Source organism: Mytilus edulis, chromosome 4, assembly GCF_963676685.1.
Source record: "Mytilus edulis chromosome 4, xbMytEdul2.2, whole genome shotgun sequence".
NCBI lineage: Eukaryota > Metazoa > Mollusca > Bivalvia > Mytilida > Mytilidae > Mytilus > Mytilus edulis.
In genome coordinates, this window is record NC_092347.1 from 3,580,711 (window position 1) to 3,603,986 (window position 23,276).

Below are 23,276 nucleotides of genomic sequence, written 5' to 3' on the forward strand. Positions count from 1 at the left end.
TTCTCCTTCTGTCTTGTGATTCGTTCTACGTTTTTAATATTGGTGTAAGAATCAGACCTCCTAGTTGTTCTACCTTCTATACTAGAGTTTTCTTTACTCCCCTGACTAGTATTTTGAATACATCTACTTTGTTGATCCTTTACGTTCTGTATTTCTGAATTTGCGAAACTGTGGTGAGATGTGACTATTAGCATAGAATGATTTAGATTTTAAATTTGATCAATATAGTTTTGAAGGTTTGAATATGAAATGCAATCGATAAATGCAGTTTAAATGAGAATTGATGTGCTTCGTATCTCAGATCATTATCCCGTACGGTTCACGGAAACGAGCGTCCTATGCCAGACGACATGAATATTGACACCACAGTACTGCCAACGGAGAGTAATACAGCTCTTGGAGATATATAAATCAGGTATATAATTCACAAACACGTTCTAAAGGCATGTGTACAGTAGTAAATTATAATATACCAATCCCAGAACAAAGGCAGTCTTCATGAAAAACTTGACATCCCGAAAATTTGAAAAACCTGTCAATGTCATAACACCAAAATTTTAAATTTCTTAAATTTAAACAGTTAAATCATTTGATATACATGATATACAGATATTTGGTATGTAAGTTGTGTGAGTTGTGTGTTTTTTTTCATTAAATTTTTTACTGTCACAACAACATTTATACGTGTCTGGGCGGTATGATTTTTATGAGTGTATCATGAAGACCAATAATGATAATGATCACGAAAATACACAGGCACTTGTTTTTGTCAATGTGGGGTTTACTATCCACCCCCTTACGAAAAATCGCTTCGTACAGGTGTGGATAGTAAATCCCACATTGACAGAATAAGTGCCTGTGCAATTTTAAAAAGAAAAATACCACGGCACACGCTCTTGTTTCTGTCAATGTGGGGTTTACTCTCCACACCCGTAAGAAATATTACAAGGTACATGTAGCTAAACTGATCTGTCCTTGCTTGTCCTAAACTAAAGCCATGCAGATACTTTGGAAGTCAATGAAGATATAACAGATATCATATTTTATCTCACAACCCATTTAGGCATGTTGACAATAGTACTACAGTAGTATAGTTAATTCTTGCGGTGGGGTTGGGGTCGAGCTAGGAGACCTCAATACTTAATTGATAGGGTGTGCTGCTGTGGTTTTGTTACCCCACCCTTTTTATATCAATTAGTCTAATTCAAAATGTAGACCTTTTCATATTTTACATAGGGAAAAATGTTACCTTATCCCATATTGACTTTTATTATTGTTTTTGTTTTGGTGGTGTTAATGTAGTCCAAAGTCGTAGGAAGGCGTCCCAGAAAAAAACTAAAATAGCCTTGCAAGACGTCATAATTATTTGGACTAGTGTGAATGTAAAAAAAGTGGAGTGCCAAAGGAGAGTAAATTAGTTGATAAAAAAACACAGCCTTCGGCTTTCTTTTGAAAGAAAATTACCAAAGACACTACAACTTTGTATAATCTCTGTAAAAAAATATCTTGATGCCCCCTTTTAAAAATCCTGGATCCCCCTTTTCCCCAATAAAATATACATGTAATTCAAATTTTAAAAGAAAACTAGTAAAGTTAGTATTTATAGATACATGTACATTGGTAGATTAGTTTATATTTATATATCCATTTAAAATTAAAAAAAAATATGAAAAGATTGATTGATTGTTGGTTGATTAACGTCCAGTGGACTGTGGTATTATCATTGATTATGAAAAGAAAAGTAGAGCTAGGTTATGAGGATGTTTTTTTATTTTGGAATATCATGAATAAAGCCAGAGGAATCTGAATATCTGGTAAAAACTCAAATACAGGAGGCCTTTTTTATATTCAGCTGCAGGTGACTTCATGCAGGAAATTCCTAGGAAGGAAGATAAGAAGGTAGCAATATTCTTTAACTCTACTTTCGCTATATAGATGATGTTCTTTCACTAAATAATTCAAAATTTGGTGACTATGTGGAACGCATATATCCAATCGAGCTAGAGATAAAGGATACTACAGATACAGTTACGTCGGCCTCATATCTTGAATTACATCTAGAAATTGACAATGAGGGTCGGTTGAAAACAAAACTTTACGACAAAAGAGATGATTTTAGCTTTCCAATTGTGAACTTTCCATTTCTAAGTAGCAACATTTCAGCAGCACCTGCATTCGCAGTATTTATCTCCCAGTTGATACGATATTCCCGTGCTTGCATTACCTATCATGATTTTCTTGATAGAGGGTTGCTGCTCACAAGGAAGCTATTAAACCAAGAGTTCCAAATGGTGAAGTTGAAATCATCCCTTCGTAAAATTTACGGACGCCATCACGAGTTGGTTGACCGTTATGGAATAACCGTTTCACAAATGATATCGGATATGTTCCTTACATCGTAACTACAATCCCCTTCCCTTTCATGAATATGTCCTACCGAATTAGACAATTTACCGGATTTGTTATCACATAAGCAACACGACGGGTGCCGCATGTGGAGCAGGATCTGCTTACCCTTCCGGAGCACCTGGGATCACCCCTAGTTTTTTGGTGGGGTTCGCGTTGTTTATTCTTTAGTTTTCTATGTTGTGTCGTGTGTGCTGTTGTTTGTTTGTCTTTTTCATTTTTAGCCATGGCGTTGTCAGTTTGTTTCAGATTTATGAGTTTGACTGTCCCTTTGGTATCTTTCGTCCCTCTTTTAAGATATACATGTATAACACGGATCTATCCGGAGTGGTATATAAACTTCACTTTCCATGCTTGTCTCATACTGAACATTTAACTCCTTTCCTTTAACTATTTAATATACATGATTATGATGATACATGTCAAGATTGTTCACAGAATGACACTTGAGTTATCAGGCAATTAACTTTCACTGTCCCACTATTTATCATACAGTTTTGGTTGAAATCAAATTATGTTATGCCCAAATTGCAACATGGCTATAGTTATCGTAATATGCCTATGGTAGTCACTGTAATTTTCCTTTAAAGTTTTATCAGACTATGACAATAACTGTATATGTTACTGTAAATGAAATGCTGAATACTTATGCATTTATTTTTTCTATGTAACAGTTATTAAGCAGGTCTTGAATGAAGTCTTGATTATGGAGGATCTGTTTGTAAATTCCTGACATGAAAAAGAAAATGACAGAGGGAGAAGTCTGGGTCAGTGTTAGAAGGACAATTCAGCAAAGTTCCAACAGATATGTATGCACTTATTCATTCCATTTTATTAAATGTTATGCATTTAACAAAATAGTATGCTTTAAAAAAAAAACACATTCCTTTTGGCTTGCAGCAAATGTGCAGAGAAAGAATATATTTCATTTGTTACATTAATGCTACATATGATATTTAAGTAACTTTGCAACAAAATGTTAGCATTAACTATTTGCTACTTGTCAACTGAAGGATGTCATGTAGTGCATACAAAAATTTATAAACATGATAAATCAAATGTTCTACAAAAATGTACTGCCTTCTACAATATTTCATTCTAAACTTTAAACAAAATTGATATGAATTTGGAGGGCTTGCAATCGTGCACTCCTATTGCAGCTGTTTACTTTATTTTTAACACACTGTACAATAAGCCTGCATATTTAGAATCATTATACACAAGAAAAAACACTGATTATGCTAAAAAAAATGGACACGGTCACATTTATTGATTCATTGATGTCTTTATTTCCTCATACTGCGAAGTAATTGAGATATTGGGTGCCACTTTAAACACCATGGTGCTATTTCGTGGCATCCTGTTTTTATTAGTGGAGAAAACTAAGACATTTCTAAGGAAAACTGACAATCCTAGTCAATTAAGTCTCTTAAATTTAATATCACACAACAAAAGGAATAGTAAAATAAAGAGAGAAGAAAAAAGAACTTTTTATACATACAGACAAAAAATATTTAAGTCTCTCAGCATAAAATCCCTGTGCAATGATGGCAATCTTTAATGATATAAAATATTCATAATATCAACATTACTAAAGATGAGTATGTGACATTTGTTTTTCAGTCAGTGGAAGGAGACATACTGCATGTAATATGTGTATTAAATTTCATGTTAATTAGCAAGTATTTGAATATAATTATTTTTTTTCCAGAAAATAAAATCTGAATTTGAGCCGAATATATATGTAAGATGAATAGAAGACATGATACTCTAGCAGTGCTTCAGAATCACACTACAGAAATATGAAGAATTTTGATTGTAATCAAGTTAACCTGAAGGTAATTTTATAGTAAAATAAGAAAACATTTCCTATTCAAGTATACTATAATATAATTCTTTTGATGTATAGGTCACAATGGGATAAAGTTCTTTTTTCTGTCTTACTTTCCATCTCCTTACATTTTTATTTCATTTTTTTTTTTGGGGAGGGGGGGCGTCTTTTTTTGGTAAAGTAATGGTAAAAGTCAAAATATTTGTTTGATAAAGCACCATTGAAGTTTAGAACATGTTGTATATAATCTGTTAATAATTAGATATAAGAAAAAGAAAAGAATGCAACTATTTTATTTATGTATATTCTATATAAAAAAAAAGAAAAGGTGTGGTATGATTGCCATAGATAACTCTCGACAAAAGACCAAATGACTCAGAAATTAACACCTTGTCCTAGGTCACTGTACGGCCTTCAACAATGAACAAAGCCCATACAGCATAATTTACTTTTTCTTTCTGCCATGAGAGAACAAACAAGTGTATACATTTTTTTTATTTCATTGTTCAATAATGTTGTTACAACCCATAACCAAATAATGATTATATCCTTCATACTGCAGGTCATTTATAAATTTGCATACACTTAATCTCGTCAAAGATGATTGAATATTTAGAGTTTCAGTAATTCATAAATTGTCTTATTGACAGCTCATTCAAAATTGAAATCTAAAGTTATGACTGTCCAGTAATTGTGGATTTTACAATGTTGACAGCAACAAAAGCTTAAATGCTAAATTGACATAAAAAGTTAACAGCAATCTGAAACTGATGCCCAGAACCTTGAGGAATATCTAGAATTTCATTTTGATCTTAAAAACTGTATAATATAACCATTTTCTTGACCTTATTTCATTTTATGAACCATTTATTCATTCATTGACAAAGTTTGAAATGAAAGGCTCAAAGCTTTGAGATTTATAAAAAATAGTTAAGATTTCCAGATAAATGTTTGCCTTTTTTCTCCTGTTTGCTCTGTTTTAATCCTGTTCTAAAGCACATATTGACAATCTGATGTTATTTTTGTTTAAATTTACAGCTTCATAGTAAAACAGATGCTAGGCAACACCTTCACTATTCAAGTCAGACTATAAAAGGAAGCTTTTTTGTTGATAGCTGCACTTGTAAGTAATTATATCTTATGTGTATATTGTACATTTTAAAGAAGAAATAGGAAATCATTTCAGAATGTAAAGGATTATGGGTAATCTTATTGTTTGTACACTTAAATGAAAATAATGTTATGTCATTGTTTGAATTTCTATTGTTTTAGAATATTTTAAACCAACCACAACGTTTTAGTGTACACTTTTGAAAATAAAATACAAAATGCACTTATTTAGATTCTGATAAGTTGAATTAAACAGGCTATAATAGAAATGATTAAAATGAGAAGATAAGGTATTATTGCCAATGAGACAACTATCCACCAAAGTTCAAATAAAGTGGATGTAAGCAATTATGGGCTACTGTACATCCATAACAATAAAAATCCATAATGTATAGTTGTCTATATATATAGGTGACCTTCTGTTGTTGTTTTTTTTTCTATGGTCGGGTTGTTGTCTCATTGGCACATTCCCCATTTCCATTCTCAATTTTATTCAGTATGTGGTTAACATTTTTTTTATTTCAGAAATAATTCATGGAAGTCATAGATTTGTTGGAAATTTACACATGGCCTTGGTTGTGATATTCAAATTTTATCCTGAGCATTAGCTGATAAAACAACTCTCCACAAGAGACCAAATGAAACAGAAAATTTGACCTATAGGTCACTTCATAGCCTTCAAGAATGAGCAAAGCCCATACCACAGTCAGCTACATGTATGAACATGATAAATCACAAACTTTAAAGAATTCAATTGAGAAAACTGACAGCCTTATTAATGTACAAAACAATAAAAAAAAAACAATTATGTAACGCAGCAACAAACAGCAATCACTGAACTACAGGCTCCTTACTTGGGACAGGCACATACATACAGAATATTAGATGGATACAAATAGAATTACATATATAACAAAAACACAAGTGGACATGGATTTGTAATTGTACATCCAACAACAAAATGACAGTAAGTAAAGATCTGAGAGTACTTGCAGTTACCGAAAGCTGGTTCAATTGAGAATTTTAATGGGCTTTTTCCAGGAACTTTTATTAAAATTTGATGGGTGGTGGTTATTTAAGAACACTGCTTGAATATTTAAATGAAATATCCAAATTGAAATGTATGCATGGTGGGTCAAATAAAAAGTGCCTTCCTCCCCCTTATCTACATTTATTTTTGGAACAGCCCTCACATTGTTGTTTCACATTTAATCAAAAGCAACATTCATATTAGAAGTAAAATAAAGCTTTCATTATGTATGCTAATATAAGATAATACTAATAACAATAAATAGAATTCTTTTTTTATCCTTTCAGATGAAGAAGAAATCAAAGAGTGGAGCATTTAGAAGATAGAACATTCAAATATTTTTTGTTACTATTTCAGTAACTTATCAAATGTGAACTGTTTAAAATATTCTTAAATATGAATATAATTGAATTTCAAGTTGGAAAGTGTTTTTTTCTTATTTAACATTTGGCAATATATGTCTTTGATAGGGACAATTTTTTTAGTCATAAGCTGATTATTTTTAGATCATGATAAACCTACAAGGGACATAAAACATCCAGCTGCAAATATAACATACATATTCGGGATGATAACAGGTATATTAAACATGCATATGAGGTAGCTGATAATCAGTTATAAGCTACAAGATAATTTATTGATGTTTAACTCACCGTTACCATACTTTTAAGATAAAGAACCAGAGAAACATCTTCAAATAGAGATGACCAAGAAAAAAAATGATCTGTCAATAAGTACAACAAAGACAATATTTCATTTTTTCCAAATGGCTGCTTCACATAAATGTCCTGTTGTATTATCACGTTTATATCACGTGGTATATGTTTAACGTGAATATCACGTTGTATTATCGCGTTGATATCATGTGGCATTATACACAACGTGAATATCACGTGTGACCAACCTTTTGTTCTCGTTGTGCTCACAACGTGAATATTACGTTTCTGCTCGTTTCACGTTCTACTCACGTGGTGTGGACAACGTGAATATCACGTGATTCTCATGTTAAAATCACGTTGGAAAATATTGCCTGTGTAGGTTTAGTTACGCCAAGCAATGTTGTTCTTTCAGGTTCCTCAGGGCCAATCAAATATTTCAGTGATGATAAAGATCTCCTCTACATTATTGGAAAGTTATATATTACTTCATATGTCATGATGTTTTGCCTTTTAGTATATTAGTATAGTGAATAATGAAAGATCTACCTAAAAGGTTACAAATATTCTATTTGTCATGACTTTAGAAGATATTGGCTATTGAATAAAAGTCACTTCCACAGTGAAAATAAAACCAGAATCAGATGAAAGATCACTAGATAAAAGTTTTAAAAATATATTTGAATATAAAGAGGTGTAGGGTTATTCTTGAAAAATTAGCATAAACAAAATATAAAAAAGAATATCAACCTCAAACGTTTATAGTTTTTTTTTCTAATCTCGAAAACCAATAAAAAGTATCTTTTGTCGAAAGTAATATTTGATTACCTTTGTAAACATATTTCCAAGAAAAGAAAAAGACTAAACATTTACATAAGACTTAATGTAATTTAACATCATTATCATAACTCTTCGGAAATAAAAAAAAAGAAACAAGATTAACGAACAAAATCAGAGAGAAATTTACTTAAATAGATTTTTTTGAAAACGCATTCATAATTGTTCTGAACAAGTTTTAATCTGATTATTTTGTTCATTCAAAAGATAGTAAAATAGGTAACTTTGTTTAAAAAAAAATCTAATTCAAAATGTATTCATTTTCAGATGAATCTTATTGGTTTTGAAACTTAATATTTGCAACAACTAACATATCAAAATAAGATATTTTATCTACCCAGACAAAAAAGTTTTAGAGAATATACACAACAACATGTCGAAAAGAGAAGAATTATTCTTGAAAAAACAGCCGACAAATAAAATATTAAAACAGACAGATGAAGTAACATACAATCCTTGAGTTTAAATATGTGTCCCGGAATGTGGTTACTTATATAGGAAATCACTGAAGCGTGACTGGAGCGGGTCCCCTTTTAGGCAGTCAGTGGGCCCCCACTTATGGAAATGTCTAGATCCGCTAGTGCTAAAGTTAGTATTTATAGATACATGTACATTGGTAGATTAGTTTATATTTATATATCCATTTAAAATAAAAAAAATATGAAAAGATTGATTGATTGTTGGTTGATTAACGTCCAGTGGACTGTGGTATTATCATTGATTATGAAAAGAAAAGTAGAACTAGGTTATAAGAATTTTTTTTATTTTGGAATATCATGAATAAAGCCAGAGGAATCTGAATATCTGGCAAAAACTCAAATACAGGAGGCCTTTTTTATATTCAGCTGCAGGTGACTTCATGCAGGAACTTCTTAGGAAGAAAGATAAGAAGTTAGCAATATCCTTTAACTCTACTTTTCGCTATATAGATGATGTTCTTTCACTAAATAATTCAAAATTTGGTGACTATGTGGAACGCATCTATCCAATCGAGCTAGAGATAAAGGATACTACAGATACAGTTACGTCGGCCTCATATCTTGACTTACATCTAGAAATTGACAATGGGGGTCGGTTGAAAACAAAATTTTACGACAAAAGAGATGATTTCAGCTTTCCAATTGTGAACTTTCCTTTTCTAAGTAGCAACATTCCAGCAGCACCTGCATACGGGGTATATATCTCCCAGTTGATACGATATTCCCGTGCTTGCATTTCCTATCATGATTTTCTTGATAGAGGGTTGCTGCTCACAAGGAAGCTATTAAACCAAGAGTTCCAAATGGTGAAGTTGAAATCATCCCTTCGTAAGTTTTACGGATGCCATCACGAGTTGGTTGACCGTTATGGAATATCCGTTTCACAAATGATATCGGATATGTTCCTTACATCGTAACTACAATCCTCTTACCTTTCATGAATGTGACCTACCGAATTAGACCATTTAACGGATTTGTTATCACATAAGCAACACGACGGGTGCCGCATGTGGAGCAGGATCTTCTTACCTTTCCGGAGCACATAAGATCACCCCTAGTTTTTTGGTTGGGTTCGTGTTGTTTATTCTTTAGTTTCTATGTTGTGTCGTGTGTGCTGTTGTTTGTTTGTCTTTTTTTATTTTTAGCCATGGCGTTGTCAGTTTGTTTTAGATTCATGAGTTTGACTGTCCCTTTGGTATCTTTCGTCCCTCTTTTAAGATATACATTTATAACACGGATCTATCTGGAGTGGTATATAAACTTCACTTGCCATGCTTGTCTCATACTGAACATTTAACTTCTTTCCTTTAACAATTTAATATACATGATTATGATGATATATGTCAAGATTGTTCACAGAATGACACTTGAGTTATCAGGCAATTAACTTTCACTGTCCCACACTATTTATCATACAATTTTGGTTGAAATCAAATTATGTTATGCCCAAATTGCAACATGGCTATAGTTATCATAATATGCCTATGGTAGTCACTGTAATTTTCCTTTAAAGTTTTATCAGACTATGACAATAACTGTATATGTTACTGTAAATGAAATGCTGAATATTTATGCATTTATTTTTTCTATATAACAGTTATTAAGCAGGTCTTGAATGAAGTCTTGATTATGGAGGATCTGTTTGTACATTTCTGACATAAAAAAGAAAATGACAGAAGGAGAAGTCTGGGTCAGTGTTAGAAGGACAATTCAGCAAAGTTCCAACAGATATGTATGCACTTATTCCATTTTATTAAATGTTATGCATTTAACAAAATAGTATGCTTTAAAAAAAACACATTCCTTTTGGCTTGCAGCAAATGTGCAGAGAAAGAATATATTTCATTTGTTACATTAATGCTACATATGATATTTAAGTAACGTTGCAACAACATGCTAGCATTAATTATTTGCTACTTGTCAACTGAAGGATGTCATGTAATGCATACAAAAATTTATAAACATGATAAATCAAATGTTTTACAAAAATGTACTGCCTTTTACAAAATTTCATTCTAAACTTTAAACAAAATTGATATGAATTTGGAGGGCTTGCAATCGTGCACTCCTATTGCAGCTGTTTACCTCATTTTTAACACACTGTACAATAAGCCTGCATATTTAGAATCATTATACACAACAACAAAAAAAAAACCAGATTATGCTAAAAAAAAAATGGAAACCGTCACATTTATTGATTCATTGATGTCTTTATTTACTCATACTAAGAAGTAATTGAGATATTGAGTGCCACTTTAAACACCATGGTGCTATTTCGTGTCATCCTGTTTTTATAAGTGGAGAAAACTAAGACCTTTATAAGGAAAACTGACAATCCTAGTCAATTAAATCTCTTAAATTTAATATCACACAACAAAAGGAATATTAAAATAAAGAGAGAAGAAAAAAGAAATTTTATACATACAGACAAAAAAATATTTAAGTCTCTCAGCATAAAATCCCTGTGCATTGATGCCAATCTTTAATGATATAAAATATTCATAATATCAACATTACTAATAATGAGTATGTGACATTTGTTTTTCAGTCAGTGGAAGGAGGCATACTACATGTAATATGTGTATTAAATTTCATGTTAATTAACAAGTATTTGAATATAATTATTTTTTTCCAGAAAATAAAATCTGAATTTAAGGCAAATATATATGTAAGATGAATAGAAGACATGATACTCTAGCAGTGCTTCAGAATCACACTACAGAAATATGAATAATTTTGATTGTAATCAAGTTAACCTGAAGGTAATTTATAGTAAAATAAGAAAACATTTCCTATTCAAGTATACTATAATATAATTTAGATGTTTAGGTCACAATAGGATAAAGTTCTTTTTTCTGTCTTACTTTCCATCTCCTTACATTTCTTTTTTCATTTTTTTTGGGGGGGGGGGGCGTCATTTTCTGGTAAAGTAATGTTAAAAGTCAAACTTTGTTTGATAAAGCACCATTGAAGTTTAGAACATGTTGTATATAATCTGTTAATAATTAGATATAAGAAAAAGAAAAGAATGCAACTATGTTATCTATGTATATTCTATATAAAAAAAGAAAAGGTGTGGTATGATTGCCATTGAGATAACTCTCCACAAAAGACCAAATGACTCAGAAATTAACACCTTTGTCCTATAGGTCACTGTACGGCCTTCAACAATAAACAAAGCCCATACCGCATAATTTACTTTATCTTTCTGCCAGGAGAGAACAAACAAGTGTATACATTTTTTTTTTATTTCATTGTTCAATAATGTTGTTAAAACCCATAACCAAATAATGATTATATCCTTCATACTGCAGGTTATTTATAAATTTGCATACACGAAATCTCGTCAAAGATGATTGAATATTTAGAGTTTCAGTAATTCATAAATTGTCTTATTGACAGCTCATTCAAAATTGAAATCTAAAGTTATTGTGGATTTTACCATGTTGACGGCAACAAAAGCTTAAATGCTAAATTGACATAAAAAATTAACAGCAATCTGAAACTGATGCTCAGAACCTTGAGGAATATCTAGAATTTCATTTTGATCTTAAAAACGGTATAATATAATCATTTTCTTGACCTTAGTTCATTTTATGAACCATTTATTCATTCATTGACAAAGTTTAAATGAAAGGCTCAAAGATTTGAGATTTATAAAAAATAGTTAAGATTTCCAGATGAATGTTTGCCTTTTTTCTCCTGTTTGCTCTGTTTCAATCCTGTTCTAAAGCACATATTGACAATCTGATGTTATTGTTTTTTAAATTTACAGCTTCATAGTAAAACAGATGCTAGGCAACACCTTCACTATTCAAGTCAGACTATAAAAGGAAGCTTTTTTGTTGATAGCTGCACTTGTAAGTAATTATATCTTATGTGTATATTGTACATTGTAAAGAAGAAATAAGAAATCATTTCAGAATCTAAAGGATTATGGGCAATCTTATTGTTTGTACACCAAAATGAAAATAATGTTATGTCATTGTTTGAATTTCTATTGTTTTAGAATATTTTAAACCAACCACAACGTTTTAGTGTTCACTTTTGAAAATATAATACAAAATGCACTTATTTAGATTCTGATAAGTTGAATTAAACAGGCTACAATACAAATAATTAAAATGAGAAGATAAGGTATTATTGCCAATGAGACAACTATCCACCAAAGTTCAAATAAAGTGGATGTAAGCAATTATGGGCTACTGTACATCCATAACAATAAAAATCCATAATGTATAGTTGTCTATATATATAGGTGACCTTCTGTTGTTGTTTTTTTTTCTATGGTCGGGTTGTTGTCTCATTGGCACATTCCCCATTTCCATTCTCAATTTTATTCAGTAAGTGGTTAACATTTTTTTTATTTCAGAAATAATTCATGGAAGTCATAGATTTGTTGGAAATTTACACATGGCCTTGGTTGTGATATTCAAATTAGCTGATAAAACAACTCTCCACAAGAGACCAAATAAAACAGAAAATATGACCTATAGGTCACTGTATAGCCTTCAAGAATGAGCAAAGCCCATACCACAGTCAGCTACATGTATGAACATAATAAATCACAAACTTTAAAGAATTCAATTGAGAAAACTGACAGCCTTATTAATGTACGAAACAATAAAAAAAAACATATATGTAACGCATTAACAAACAGCAATCACTGAACTACAGGCTCCTTACTTGGGACAGGCACATATATACAGAATATTAGATGGATACACATAGAATTACATAAAAAACAAAAGCACAAGTGGACATGGATTTGTAATTGTACATCTAACAACAAAAAGACAGTAAGTAAAGATCTGAGAGTACTTGCAGTTACCGAAAGCTGGTTCAATTGAGAATTTTAATGGGCTTTTTCCAGAAACTTTTATTAAAATTTGATGGGTGGTGGTTATTTAAGAACACTGCTTGAATATTTAAATGAAATATCCAAATTAAAATGTATGCATGATGGGTCAAATAAAAAGTGCCTTCCTCCCCCTTATCTACATTTATTTTTGGAACAGCCCTCGCATTGTTGTTTTACATTTAATCAAAAGCAACATTCATATTAGAAGTAAAATAAGGCTTTCATTATGTATGCTAATATAAGATAATACTAATAACAATAAATAGAATTCTTTTTTTATCCTTTCAGATGAAGAAGAAATCAAAGAGTGGAGCATTTAGAAGATAGAACATTCAAATATTATTTGTTACTATTTCAGTAACTTATCAAATGTGAACTGTTTAAAATATTCTTAAATATGAATATAATTGAATTTCAAGTTGGAAAGTGTTTTTTTTTCTTATTTAACATTTTGCAATATATGTCTTTGATAGGGACAATTTTTTTAGTCATAAGCTGACTTTTTTTAGATCATGATAAACCTACAAGGGACATAACTCTTAATAGTCATCAAAGGTACCAGGATTATAATTAAGTACGCCAAACGCCCGTTTCGTCTACATAAGACTCACTAGTGACGTTCATATCAAAATTTTTATAAAGCCAAACAAGTTCAAAGTTGAAGAGCATTGAGGAAATAAAAGAATGGACATTGTAAAATAGCTTGTTTGTATTATAATGTTGTTTGGTATACATTTGGTTATGCATAATTTGTTGTACAATTTCGAATTCGACTTCCTTTCAAACTTTGAAAAAAGATTTGGATTAAAATATATTGTAATGATAGTTAAGTTTTGATGTATGCTTAACATCCAGCTGCAAATATTACATACATATTCGGGATGATAACAGGTACATTAAACATGCATATGAGGTAGCTGATAATCAGTTATAAGCTACAAGATAATTTATTGATGTTTAACTCACCGTTACCATACTTTTAAGATAAAGAACCAGAGAAACATCTTCAAATAGAGATGACCAAGAAAAAAAATGATCTGTCAATAAGTACAACAAAGACAATATTTCATTTTTTCCAAATGGCTGCTTCACATAAATGTCCTGTTGTATTATCACGTTTATATCACGTGGTATATATTTAACGTAAATATCACGTTGTATTATCGCGTTGATATCATGTGGCATTATACACAACGTGAATATCACGTGTGACCAACCTTTTGTTCTCGTTGTGCTCACAACGTGAATATTACGTTTCTGCTCGTTTCACGTTCTACTCACGTGGTGTGGACAACGTGAATATCACGTGATTCTCATGTTAAAATCACGTTGGAAAATATTGCCTGTGTAGGTTTAGTTACGCCAAGCAATGTTGTTCTTTCAGGTTCCTCAGGGCCAATCAAATATTTCAGTAATGATAAAGATCTCCTCTAAATTATTGGAAAGATATATATTACTTCATATGTCATGATGTTTTGCCTTTTAGTATATTAGTATAGTGAATAATGAAAGATCTACATAAAAGGTTACAAATATTCTATTTGTCATGACTTTAGAAGATATTGGCTATTGAATAAAAGTCACTTCCACAGTGAAAATAAAACCAGAATCAGATGAAAGATCACTAGATAAAAGTTTTAAAAATATATTTGAATATAAAGAGGTGTAGGGTTATTCTTGAAAAATTAGCATAAACAAAATATAAATAAGAATATCAACCTCAAACGTTTATATTTTTTTTTTCTAATCTCGAAAACCAATAAAAAGTATCTTTTGTCGAAAGTAATATTTGATTACCTTTGTAAACATATTTCCAAGAAAAGAAAAAGACTAAACATTTACATAAGACTTAATGTAATTTAACATCATTATCATAACTCTTCGGAAATAAAAAAAAAGAAACAAGATTAACGAACAAAATCAGAGAGAAATTTACTTAAATAGATTTTTTTGAAAACGCATTCATAATTGTTCTGAATAAGTTTTAATCTGATTATTTTGTTCATTCAAAAGATAGTAAAATAGGTAACTTTGTTTAAAAAAAATCTAATTCAAAATGTATTCATTTTCAGATGAATCTTATTGGTTTTGAAACTTAATATTTGCAACAACTAACATATCAAAATAAGATATTTTATCTACCCAGACAAAAAAGTTTTAGAGAATATACACAACAACATGTCGAAAAGAGAAGAATTATTCTTGAAAAACAGCCGACAAATAAAATATTTAAACAGAGAGATGAAGTATCATACAATCCTTGAGTTTAAATATGTGTCCTGGAATGTGGTTGCTTATATAGGAAATCACTGAAGCGTGACTGGAGCGGGTCCCCTTTTAGGCAGTCAGTGGGCCCCCACTTATGGAAATGTCTAGATCCGCTAGTGCTAAAGTTAGTATTTATAGATACATGTACATTGGTAGATTAGTTTATATTTATATATCCATTTAAAATAAAAAAAAATATGAAAAGATTGATTGATTGTTGGTTGATTAACGTCCAGTGGACTGTGGTATTATCATTGATTATGAAAAGAAAAGTAGAACTAGGTTATAAGGATTTTTTTTTTTTGGAATATCATGAATAAAGCCAGAGGAATCTGAATATCTGGCAAAAACTCAAATACAGGAGGCCTTTTTTATATTCAGCTGCAGGTGACTTCATGCAGGAACTTCTTAGGAAGAAAAATAAGAAGTTAGCAATATCCTTTAACTCTACTTTTCGCTATATAGATGATGTTCTTTCACTAAATAATTCAAAATTTGGTGACTATGTGGAACGCATCTATCCAATCGAGCTAGAGATAAAGGATACTACAGATACAGTTACGTCGGCCTCATATCTTGCCTTACATCTAGATATTGACAAGGGGGGTCGGTTGAAAACAAAACTTTACGACAAAAGAGATGATTTCAGCTTTCCAATTGTAAATTTTCCTTTTCTAAGTAGCAACATTCCAGCAGCACCTGCATACGGGGTATATATCTCCCAGTTGATACGATATTCCCGTGCTTGCATTTCCTATCATGATTTTCTTGATAGAGGGTTGCTGCTCACAAGGAAGCTATTAAACCAAGAGTTCCAAATGGTGAAGTTGAAATCATCCCTTCGTAAGTTTTACGGACGCCATCACGAGTTGGTTGACCGTTATGGAATATCCGTTTCACAAATGATATCGGATATGTTCCTTACATCGTAACTACAATCCCCTTACCTTTCATGAATGTGACCTACCGAATATCTGGAGTGGTATATACACTTCACTTGCCATGCTTGTCTCATACTGAACATTTAACTCCTTTCCTTTAACAATTTAATATACATGATTATGATGATACATGTCAAGATTGTTCACAGAATGACACTTGAGTTATCAGGCAATTAACTTTCACTGTCCCACTATTTATCATACAATTTTGGTTGAAATCAAATTATGTTATGCCCAAATTGCAACATGGCTATAGTTATCATAATATGCCTATGGTAGTCACTGTAATTTTCCTTTAAAGTTTTATCAGACTATGACAATAACTGTATATGTTACTGTAAATGAAATGCTGAATATTTATGCATTTATTTTTTCTATATAACAGTTATTAAGCAGGTCTTGAATGAAGTCTTGATTATGAAGGATCTGTTTGTAAATTCCTGACATGAAAAAGAAAATGACAGAGGGAGAAGTCTGGGTCAGTGTTAGAAGGACAATTCAGCAAAGTTCCAACAGATATGTATGCACTTATTCCATTTTATTAAATGTTATGCAGGTAACAAAATAGTATGCTTTAAAAAAAAACACATTCCTTTTGGCTTGCAGCAAATGTGCAGAGAAAGAATATATTTCATTTGTTACATTAATGCTACATATGATATTTAAGTAACGTTGCAACAACATGCTAGCATTAACTATTTGCTACTTGTCAACTGAAGGATGTCATGTAATGCATACAAAAATTTATAAACATGATAAATCAAATGTTTTACAAAAATGTACTGCCTTTTACAATATTTCATTCTAAACTTTAAACAAAATTGATATGAATTTGGAGGGCTTGCAATCGTGCACTCCTATTGCAGCTGTTTACTTTATTTTTAACACACTGTACAATAAGCCTGCATATTTAGAATCATTATACACAAAAAAAAACAAAAAAAAAACAGATTATGCTAAAAAAAAAAAAATGGAAACCGTCACATTTATTGATTCATTGATGTCTTTATTTACTCATACTAAGAAGTAATTGAGATATTGAGTGCCACTTTAAACACCATGTTGCTATTTCGTGGCATCCTGGTTTTATAAGTGGAGAAAACTAAGACCTTTATAAGGAAAACTGACAATCCTAGTCAATTAAATCTCTTAAATTTAATATCACACAACAAAAGGAATAGTAAAATAAAGAGAGAAGAAAAAAGAAATTTTTATGCATACAGACAAAAAAATATTTAAGTCTCTCAGCATAAAATCCCTGTGCATTGATGCCAATCTTTAATGATATAAAATATTCATAATATCAACATTACTAAAGATGAGTATGTGACATTTGTTTTTCAGTCAGTGGAAGGAGGCATACTACATGTAATATGTGTATTAAATTTCATGTTAATTAACAAGTATTTGAATATAATTATTTTTTTCCAGAAAATAAAATCTGAATTTAAGGCAAATATATATGTAAGATGAATAGAAGACATGATACTCTAGCAGTGCTTCAGAATCACACTACAGAAATATGAAGAATTTTGATTGTAATCAAGTTAACCTGAAAGTAATTTATAGTAAAACAAGAAAACATTTCCTTATCAAGTATACTATAATATAATTTAGATGTTTAGGTCACAATAGGATAAAGTTCTTTTTTCTGTCTTACTTTCCATCTCCTTACATTTCTTTTTTCATTTTTTTTTGGGGGGGGGCGTCATTTTCTGGTAAAGTAATGGTAAAAGTCAAAATTTGTTTGATAAAGCACCATTGAAGTTTAGAACATGTTGTATATAATCTGTTAATAATTAGATATAAGAAAAAGAAAAGAATGCAACTATGTTATCTATGTATATTCTATATAAAAAAAGAAAAGGTGTGGTATGATTGCCATTGAGATAACTCTCCACAAAAGACCAAATGACTCAGAAATTAACACCTTTGTCCTATAGGTCACTGTACGGCCTTCAACAATGAACAAAGCCCATACCGCATAATTTACTTTATCTTTCTGCCAGGAGAGAACAAACAAGTGTATACATTTTTTTTTTATTTCATTGTTCAATAATGTTGTTAAAACCCATAACCAAATAATGATTATATCCTTCATACTGCAGGTTATTTATAAATTTGCATACACGAAATGTCGTCAAAGATGATTGAATATTTAGAGTTTCAGTAATTCATAAATTGTCTTATTGACAGCTCATTCAAAATTGAAATCTAAAGTTATTGTGGATTTTACAATGTTGACGGCAACAAAAGCTTAAATGCTAAATTGACATAAAAAGTAATCAGCAATCTGAAACTGATGCTCAGAACCTTGAGGAATATCTAGAATTTCATTTTGATCTTAAAAACTGTATAATATAATCATTTTCTTGACCGTATTTCATTTTATGAACCATTTATTCATTCATTGACAAAGTTTTAAATGAAAGGCTCAAAGCTTTGAGATTTATAAAAAATAGTTAAGATTTCCAGATGAATGTTTGCCTTTTTTCTCCTGTTTGCTCTGTTTCAATCCTGTTCTAAAGCACATATTGACAATCTGATGTTATTTTTTTTTAAATTTACAGCTTCATAGTAAAACAGATGCTAGGCAACACCTTCACTATTCAAGTCAGACTATAAAAGGAAGCTTTTTTGTTGATAGCTGCATTTCTAAGTAATTATATCTTATGTGTATATTGTACATTTTAAAGAAGAAATAAGAAATCATTTCAGAATCTAAAGGATTATGGGCAATCTTATTGTTTGTACACCAAAATGAAAATAATGTTATGTCATTGTTTGAATTTCTATTGTTTTAGAACATTTTAAACCAACCACAACGTTTTAGTGTTCACTTTTGAAAATATAATACAAAATGCACTTATTTAGATTCTGATAAGTTGAATTAAACAGGCTACAATAGAAATAATTAAAATGAGAAGATAAGGTATTATTGCCAATGAGACAACTATCCACCAAAGTTCAAATAAAGTGGATGTAAGCAATTATGGGCTACTGTACATCCATAACAATGAAAAAATCCATAATGTATAGTTGGCTACATATATAGTTCAGTATGTGGTTAACATTTTTTTTTATTTCAGAAATAATTCATGGAAGTCATAGATTTGTTGGAAATTTACACATGGCCTTGGTTGTGATATTCAAATTTTATCCTGAGCATTAGCTGATAAAACAACTCTCCACAAGAGACCAAATAAAACAGAAAATATGACCTATAGGTCACTGTATAGCCTTCAAGAATGAGCAAAGCCCATACCACAGTCAGCTACATGTATGAACATGATAAATCACAAACTTTACAATATTTCATTTTAAACTTTAAACAAAATTGATATGAACTTGGAGGGCTTGGAATCGTACACTCCTATTGCAGCTGTTTACTTTATTTTTAACACACTGTACAATAAGCCTGCATATTTAGAATCATTATACACAAAAAAAACAAACAAAAAAACAGATTATGCTAAAAAAAAAAATGGAAACCGTCACATTTATTGATTCATTGATGTCTTTATTTACTCATACTAAGAAGTAATTGAGATATTGAGTGCCACTTTAAACACCATGTTGCTATTTCGTGGCATCCTGGTTTTATAAGTGGAGAAAACTAAGACCTTTATAAGGAAAACTGACAATCCTAGTCAGTTAAATCTCTTAAATTTAATATCACACAACAAAAGGAATAGTAAAATAAAGAGAGAAGAAAAAAGAAATTTTTATACATACAGACAAAAAAATATTTAAGTCTCTCAGCATAAAATCCCTGTGCATTGATGCCAATCTTTAATGATATAAAATATTCATAATATCAACATTACTAAAGATGAGTATGTGACATTTGTTTTTCAGTCAGTGGAAGGAGGCATACTACATGTAATATGTGTATAAAATTTCATGTTAATTAACAAGTATTTGAATATAATTATTTTTTTCCAGAAAATAAAATCTGAATTTAAGGCAAATATATATGTAAGATGAATAGAAGACATGATACTCTAGCAGTGCTTCAGAATCACACTACAGAAATATGAATAATTTTGATTGTAATCAAGTTAACCTGAAGGTAATTTATAGTAAAATAAGAAAACATTTCCTATTCAAGTATACTATGATATAATTTAGATGTTTAGGTCACAATAGGATAAAGTTCTTTTTTCTGTCTTACTTTCCATCTCCTTACATTTATTTTTTCATTTTTGGGGGGGGGGGGGGCGTCATTTTCTGGTAAAGTAATGGTAAAAGTCAAAATTTGTTTGATAAAGCACCATTGAAGTTTAGAACATGTTGTATATAATCTGTTAATAATTAGATATAAGAAAAAGAAAAGAATGCAACTATGTTATCTATGTATATTCTATATAAAAAAAAAAAGAAAAGGTGTGGTATGAAAGCCATTGAGATAACTCTCCACAAAAGACCAAATGACTCAGAAATTAACACCTTTGTCCTATAGGTCACTGTACGGCCTTCGACAATGAACAAAGCCCATACCGCATAATTTACTTTATCTTTCTGCCAGGAGAGAACAAACAAGTGTATACATTTTTTTTTTATTTCATTGTTCATTAATGTTGTTAAAACCCATAACCAAATAATGATTATATCCTTCATACTGCAGGTTATTTATAAATTTGCATACACGAAATCTTGTCAAACAACGTTTTAGTGTTCACTTTTGAAAATATAATACAAAATGCACTTATTTAGATTCTGATAAGTTGAATTAAAGAGGCTATAATAGAAATGATTAAAATGAGAAGATAAGGTATTATTGCCAATGAGACAACTATCCACCAAAGTTCAAATAAAGTGGATGTAAGCAATTATGGGCTACTGTACATCCATAACAATGAAAAAATCCCATAATGTATAGTTGGCTACATATATAGTTCAGTATGTGGTTAACATTTTTTTTATTTCAGAAATAATTCATGGAAGTCATAGATTTGTTGGAAATGTACACATGGCCTTGGTTGTGATATTCAAATTTTATCCTGAGCATTAGCTGATAAAACAACTCTCCACAAGAGACCAAATAAAACAGAAAATATGACCTATAGGTCACTGTATAGCCTTCAAGAATGAGCAAAGCCCATACCACAGTCAGCTACATGTATGAACATGATAAATCACAAACTTTACAATATTTCATTTTAAACTTGAAACAAAATTGATATGAACTTGGAGGGCTTGGAATCGTACACTCCTTTTGCAGCTGTTTACTTTATTTTTAACACACTGTACAATAAGCCTGCATATTTAGAATCATTATACACAAAAAAACAAACAAAAAAACAGATTATGCTAAAAAAAAAAATGGAAACCGTCACATATATTGATTCATTGATGTCTTTATTTACTCATACTAAGAAGTAATTGAGATATTGAGTGCCACTTTAAACACCATGTTGCTATTTCGTGGCATCCTGGTTTTATAAGTGGAGAAAACTAAGACCTTTATAAGGAAAACTGACAATCCTAGTCAATTAAATCTCTTAAATTTAATATCACACAACAAAAGGAATAGTAAAATAAAGAGAGAAGAAAAAAGAAATTTTTATACATACAGACAAAAAAATATTTAAGTCTCTCAGCATAAAATCCCTGTGCATTGATGCCAATCTTTAATGATATAAAATATTCATAATATCAACATTACTAAAGATGAGTATGTGACATTTGTTTTTCAGTCAGTGGAAGGAGGCATACTACATGTAATATGTGTATAAAATTTCATGTTAATTAACAAGTATTTGAATATAATTATTTTTTTCCAGAAAATAAAATCTGAATTTAAGGCAAATATATATGTAAGATGAATAGAAGACATGATACTCTAGCAGTGCTTCAGAATCACACTACAGAAATATGAATAATTTTGATTGTAATCAAGTTAACCTGAAGGTAATTTATAGTAAAATAAGAAAACATTTCCTATTCAAGTATACTATAATATAATTTAGATGTTTAGGTCACAATAGGATAAAGTTCTTTTTTCTGTCTTACTTTCCATCTCCTTACATTTATTTTTTCATTTTTTTTTGGGGGGGGGGGGGCGTCATTTTCTGGTAAAGTAATGGTAAAAGTCAAAATTTGTTTGATAAAGCACCATTGAAGTTTAGAACATGTTGTATATAATCTGTTAATAATTAGATATAAGAAAAAGAAAAGAATGCAACTATGTTATCTATGTATATTCTATATAAAAAAAAAAGAAAAGGTGTGGTATGAAAGCCATTGAGATAACTCTCCACAAAAGACCAAATGACTCAGAAATTAACACCTTTGTTCTATAGGTCACTGTACGGCCTTCGACAATGAACAAAGCCCATACCGCATAATTTACTTTATCTTTCTGCCAGGAGAGAACAAACAAGTGTATACATTTTTTTTTATTTCATTGTTCATTAATGTTGTTAAAACCCATAACCAAATAATGATTATATCCTTCATACTGCAGGTTATTTATAAATTTGCATACACGAAATCTTGTCAAACAACGTTTTAGTGTTCACTTTTGAAAATATAATACAAAATGCACTTATTTAGATTCTGATAAGTTGAATTAAAGAGGCTATAATAGAAATGATTAAAATGAGAAGATAAGGTATTATTGCCAATGAGACAACTATCCACCAAAGTTCAAATAAAGTAGATGTAAGCAATTATGGGCTACTGTACATCCATAACAATGAAAAAATCCATAATGTATAGTTGGCTACATATATAGTTCAGTATGTGGTTAACATTTTTTTTATTTCAGAAATAATTCATGGAAGTCATAGATTTGTTGGAAATTTACACATGGCCTTGGTTGTGATATTCAAATTTTATCCTGAGCATTAGCT

At 30.5% G+C, this 23,276-nt stretch overlaps 3 long non-coding RNA genes across 3 annotated transcripts; all 3 read left to right on the forward strand.

The window, feature by feature from the left end:
• The first annotated feature begins 265 nt into the window (after positions 1 to 265).
• Positions 266 to 6,806, forward strand: LOC139518361 (uncharacterized). Its single transcript, XR_011663319.1, has 5 exons — positions 266 to 415; positions 3,081 to 3,215; positions 4,118 to 4,244; positions 5,276 to 5,360; positions 6,665 to 6,806. It is a non-coding gene; the product is annotated as an uncharacterized lncRNA (long non-coding RNA).
• Positions 6,807 to 9,803: 2,997 nt separating this feature from the next.
• LOC139518764 (uncharacterized) lies at positions 9,804 to 13,636 on the forward strand. Its single transcript, XR_011663449.1, has 4 exons — positions 9,804 to 10,081; positions 10,985 to 11,111; positions 12,125 to 12,209; positions 13,499 to 13,636. It is a non-coding gene; the product is annotated as an uncharacterized lncRNA (long non-coding RNA).
• Positions 13,637 to 16,469: 2,833 nt separating this feature from the next.
• LOC139518362 (uncharacterized) lies at positions 16,470 to 19,076 on the forward strand. The gene is made up of 3 exons (XR_011663320.1): positions 16,470 to 16,939; positions 17,851 to 17,977; positions 18,990 to 19,076. It is a non-coding gene; the product is annotated as an uncharacterized lncRNA (long non-coding RNA).
• Positions 19,077 to 23,276: the final 4,200 nt, after the last annotated feature.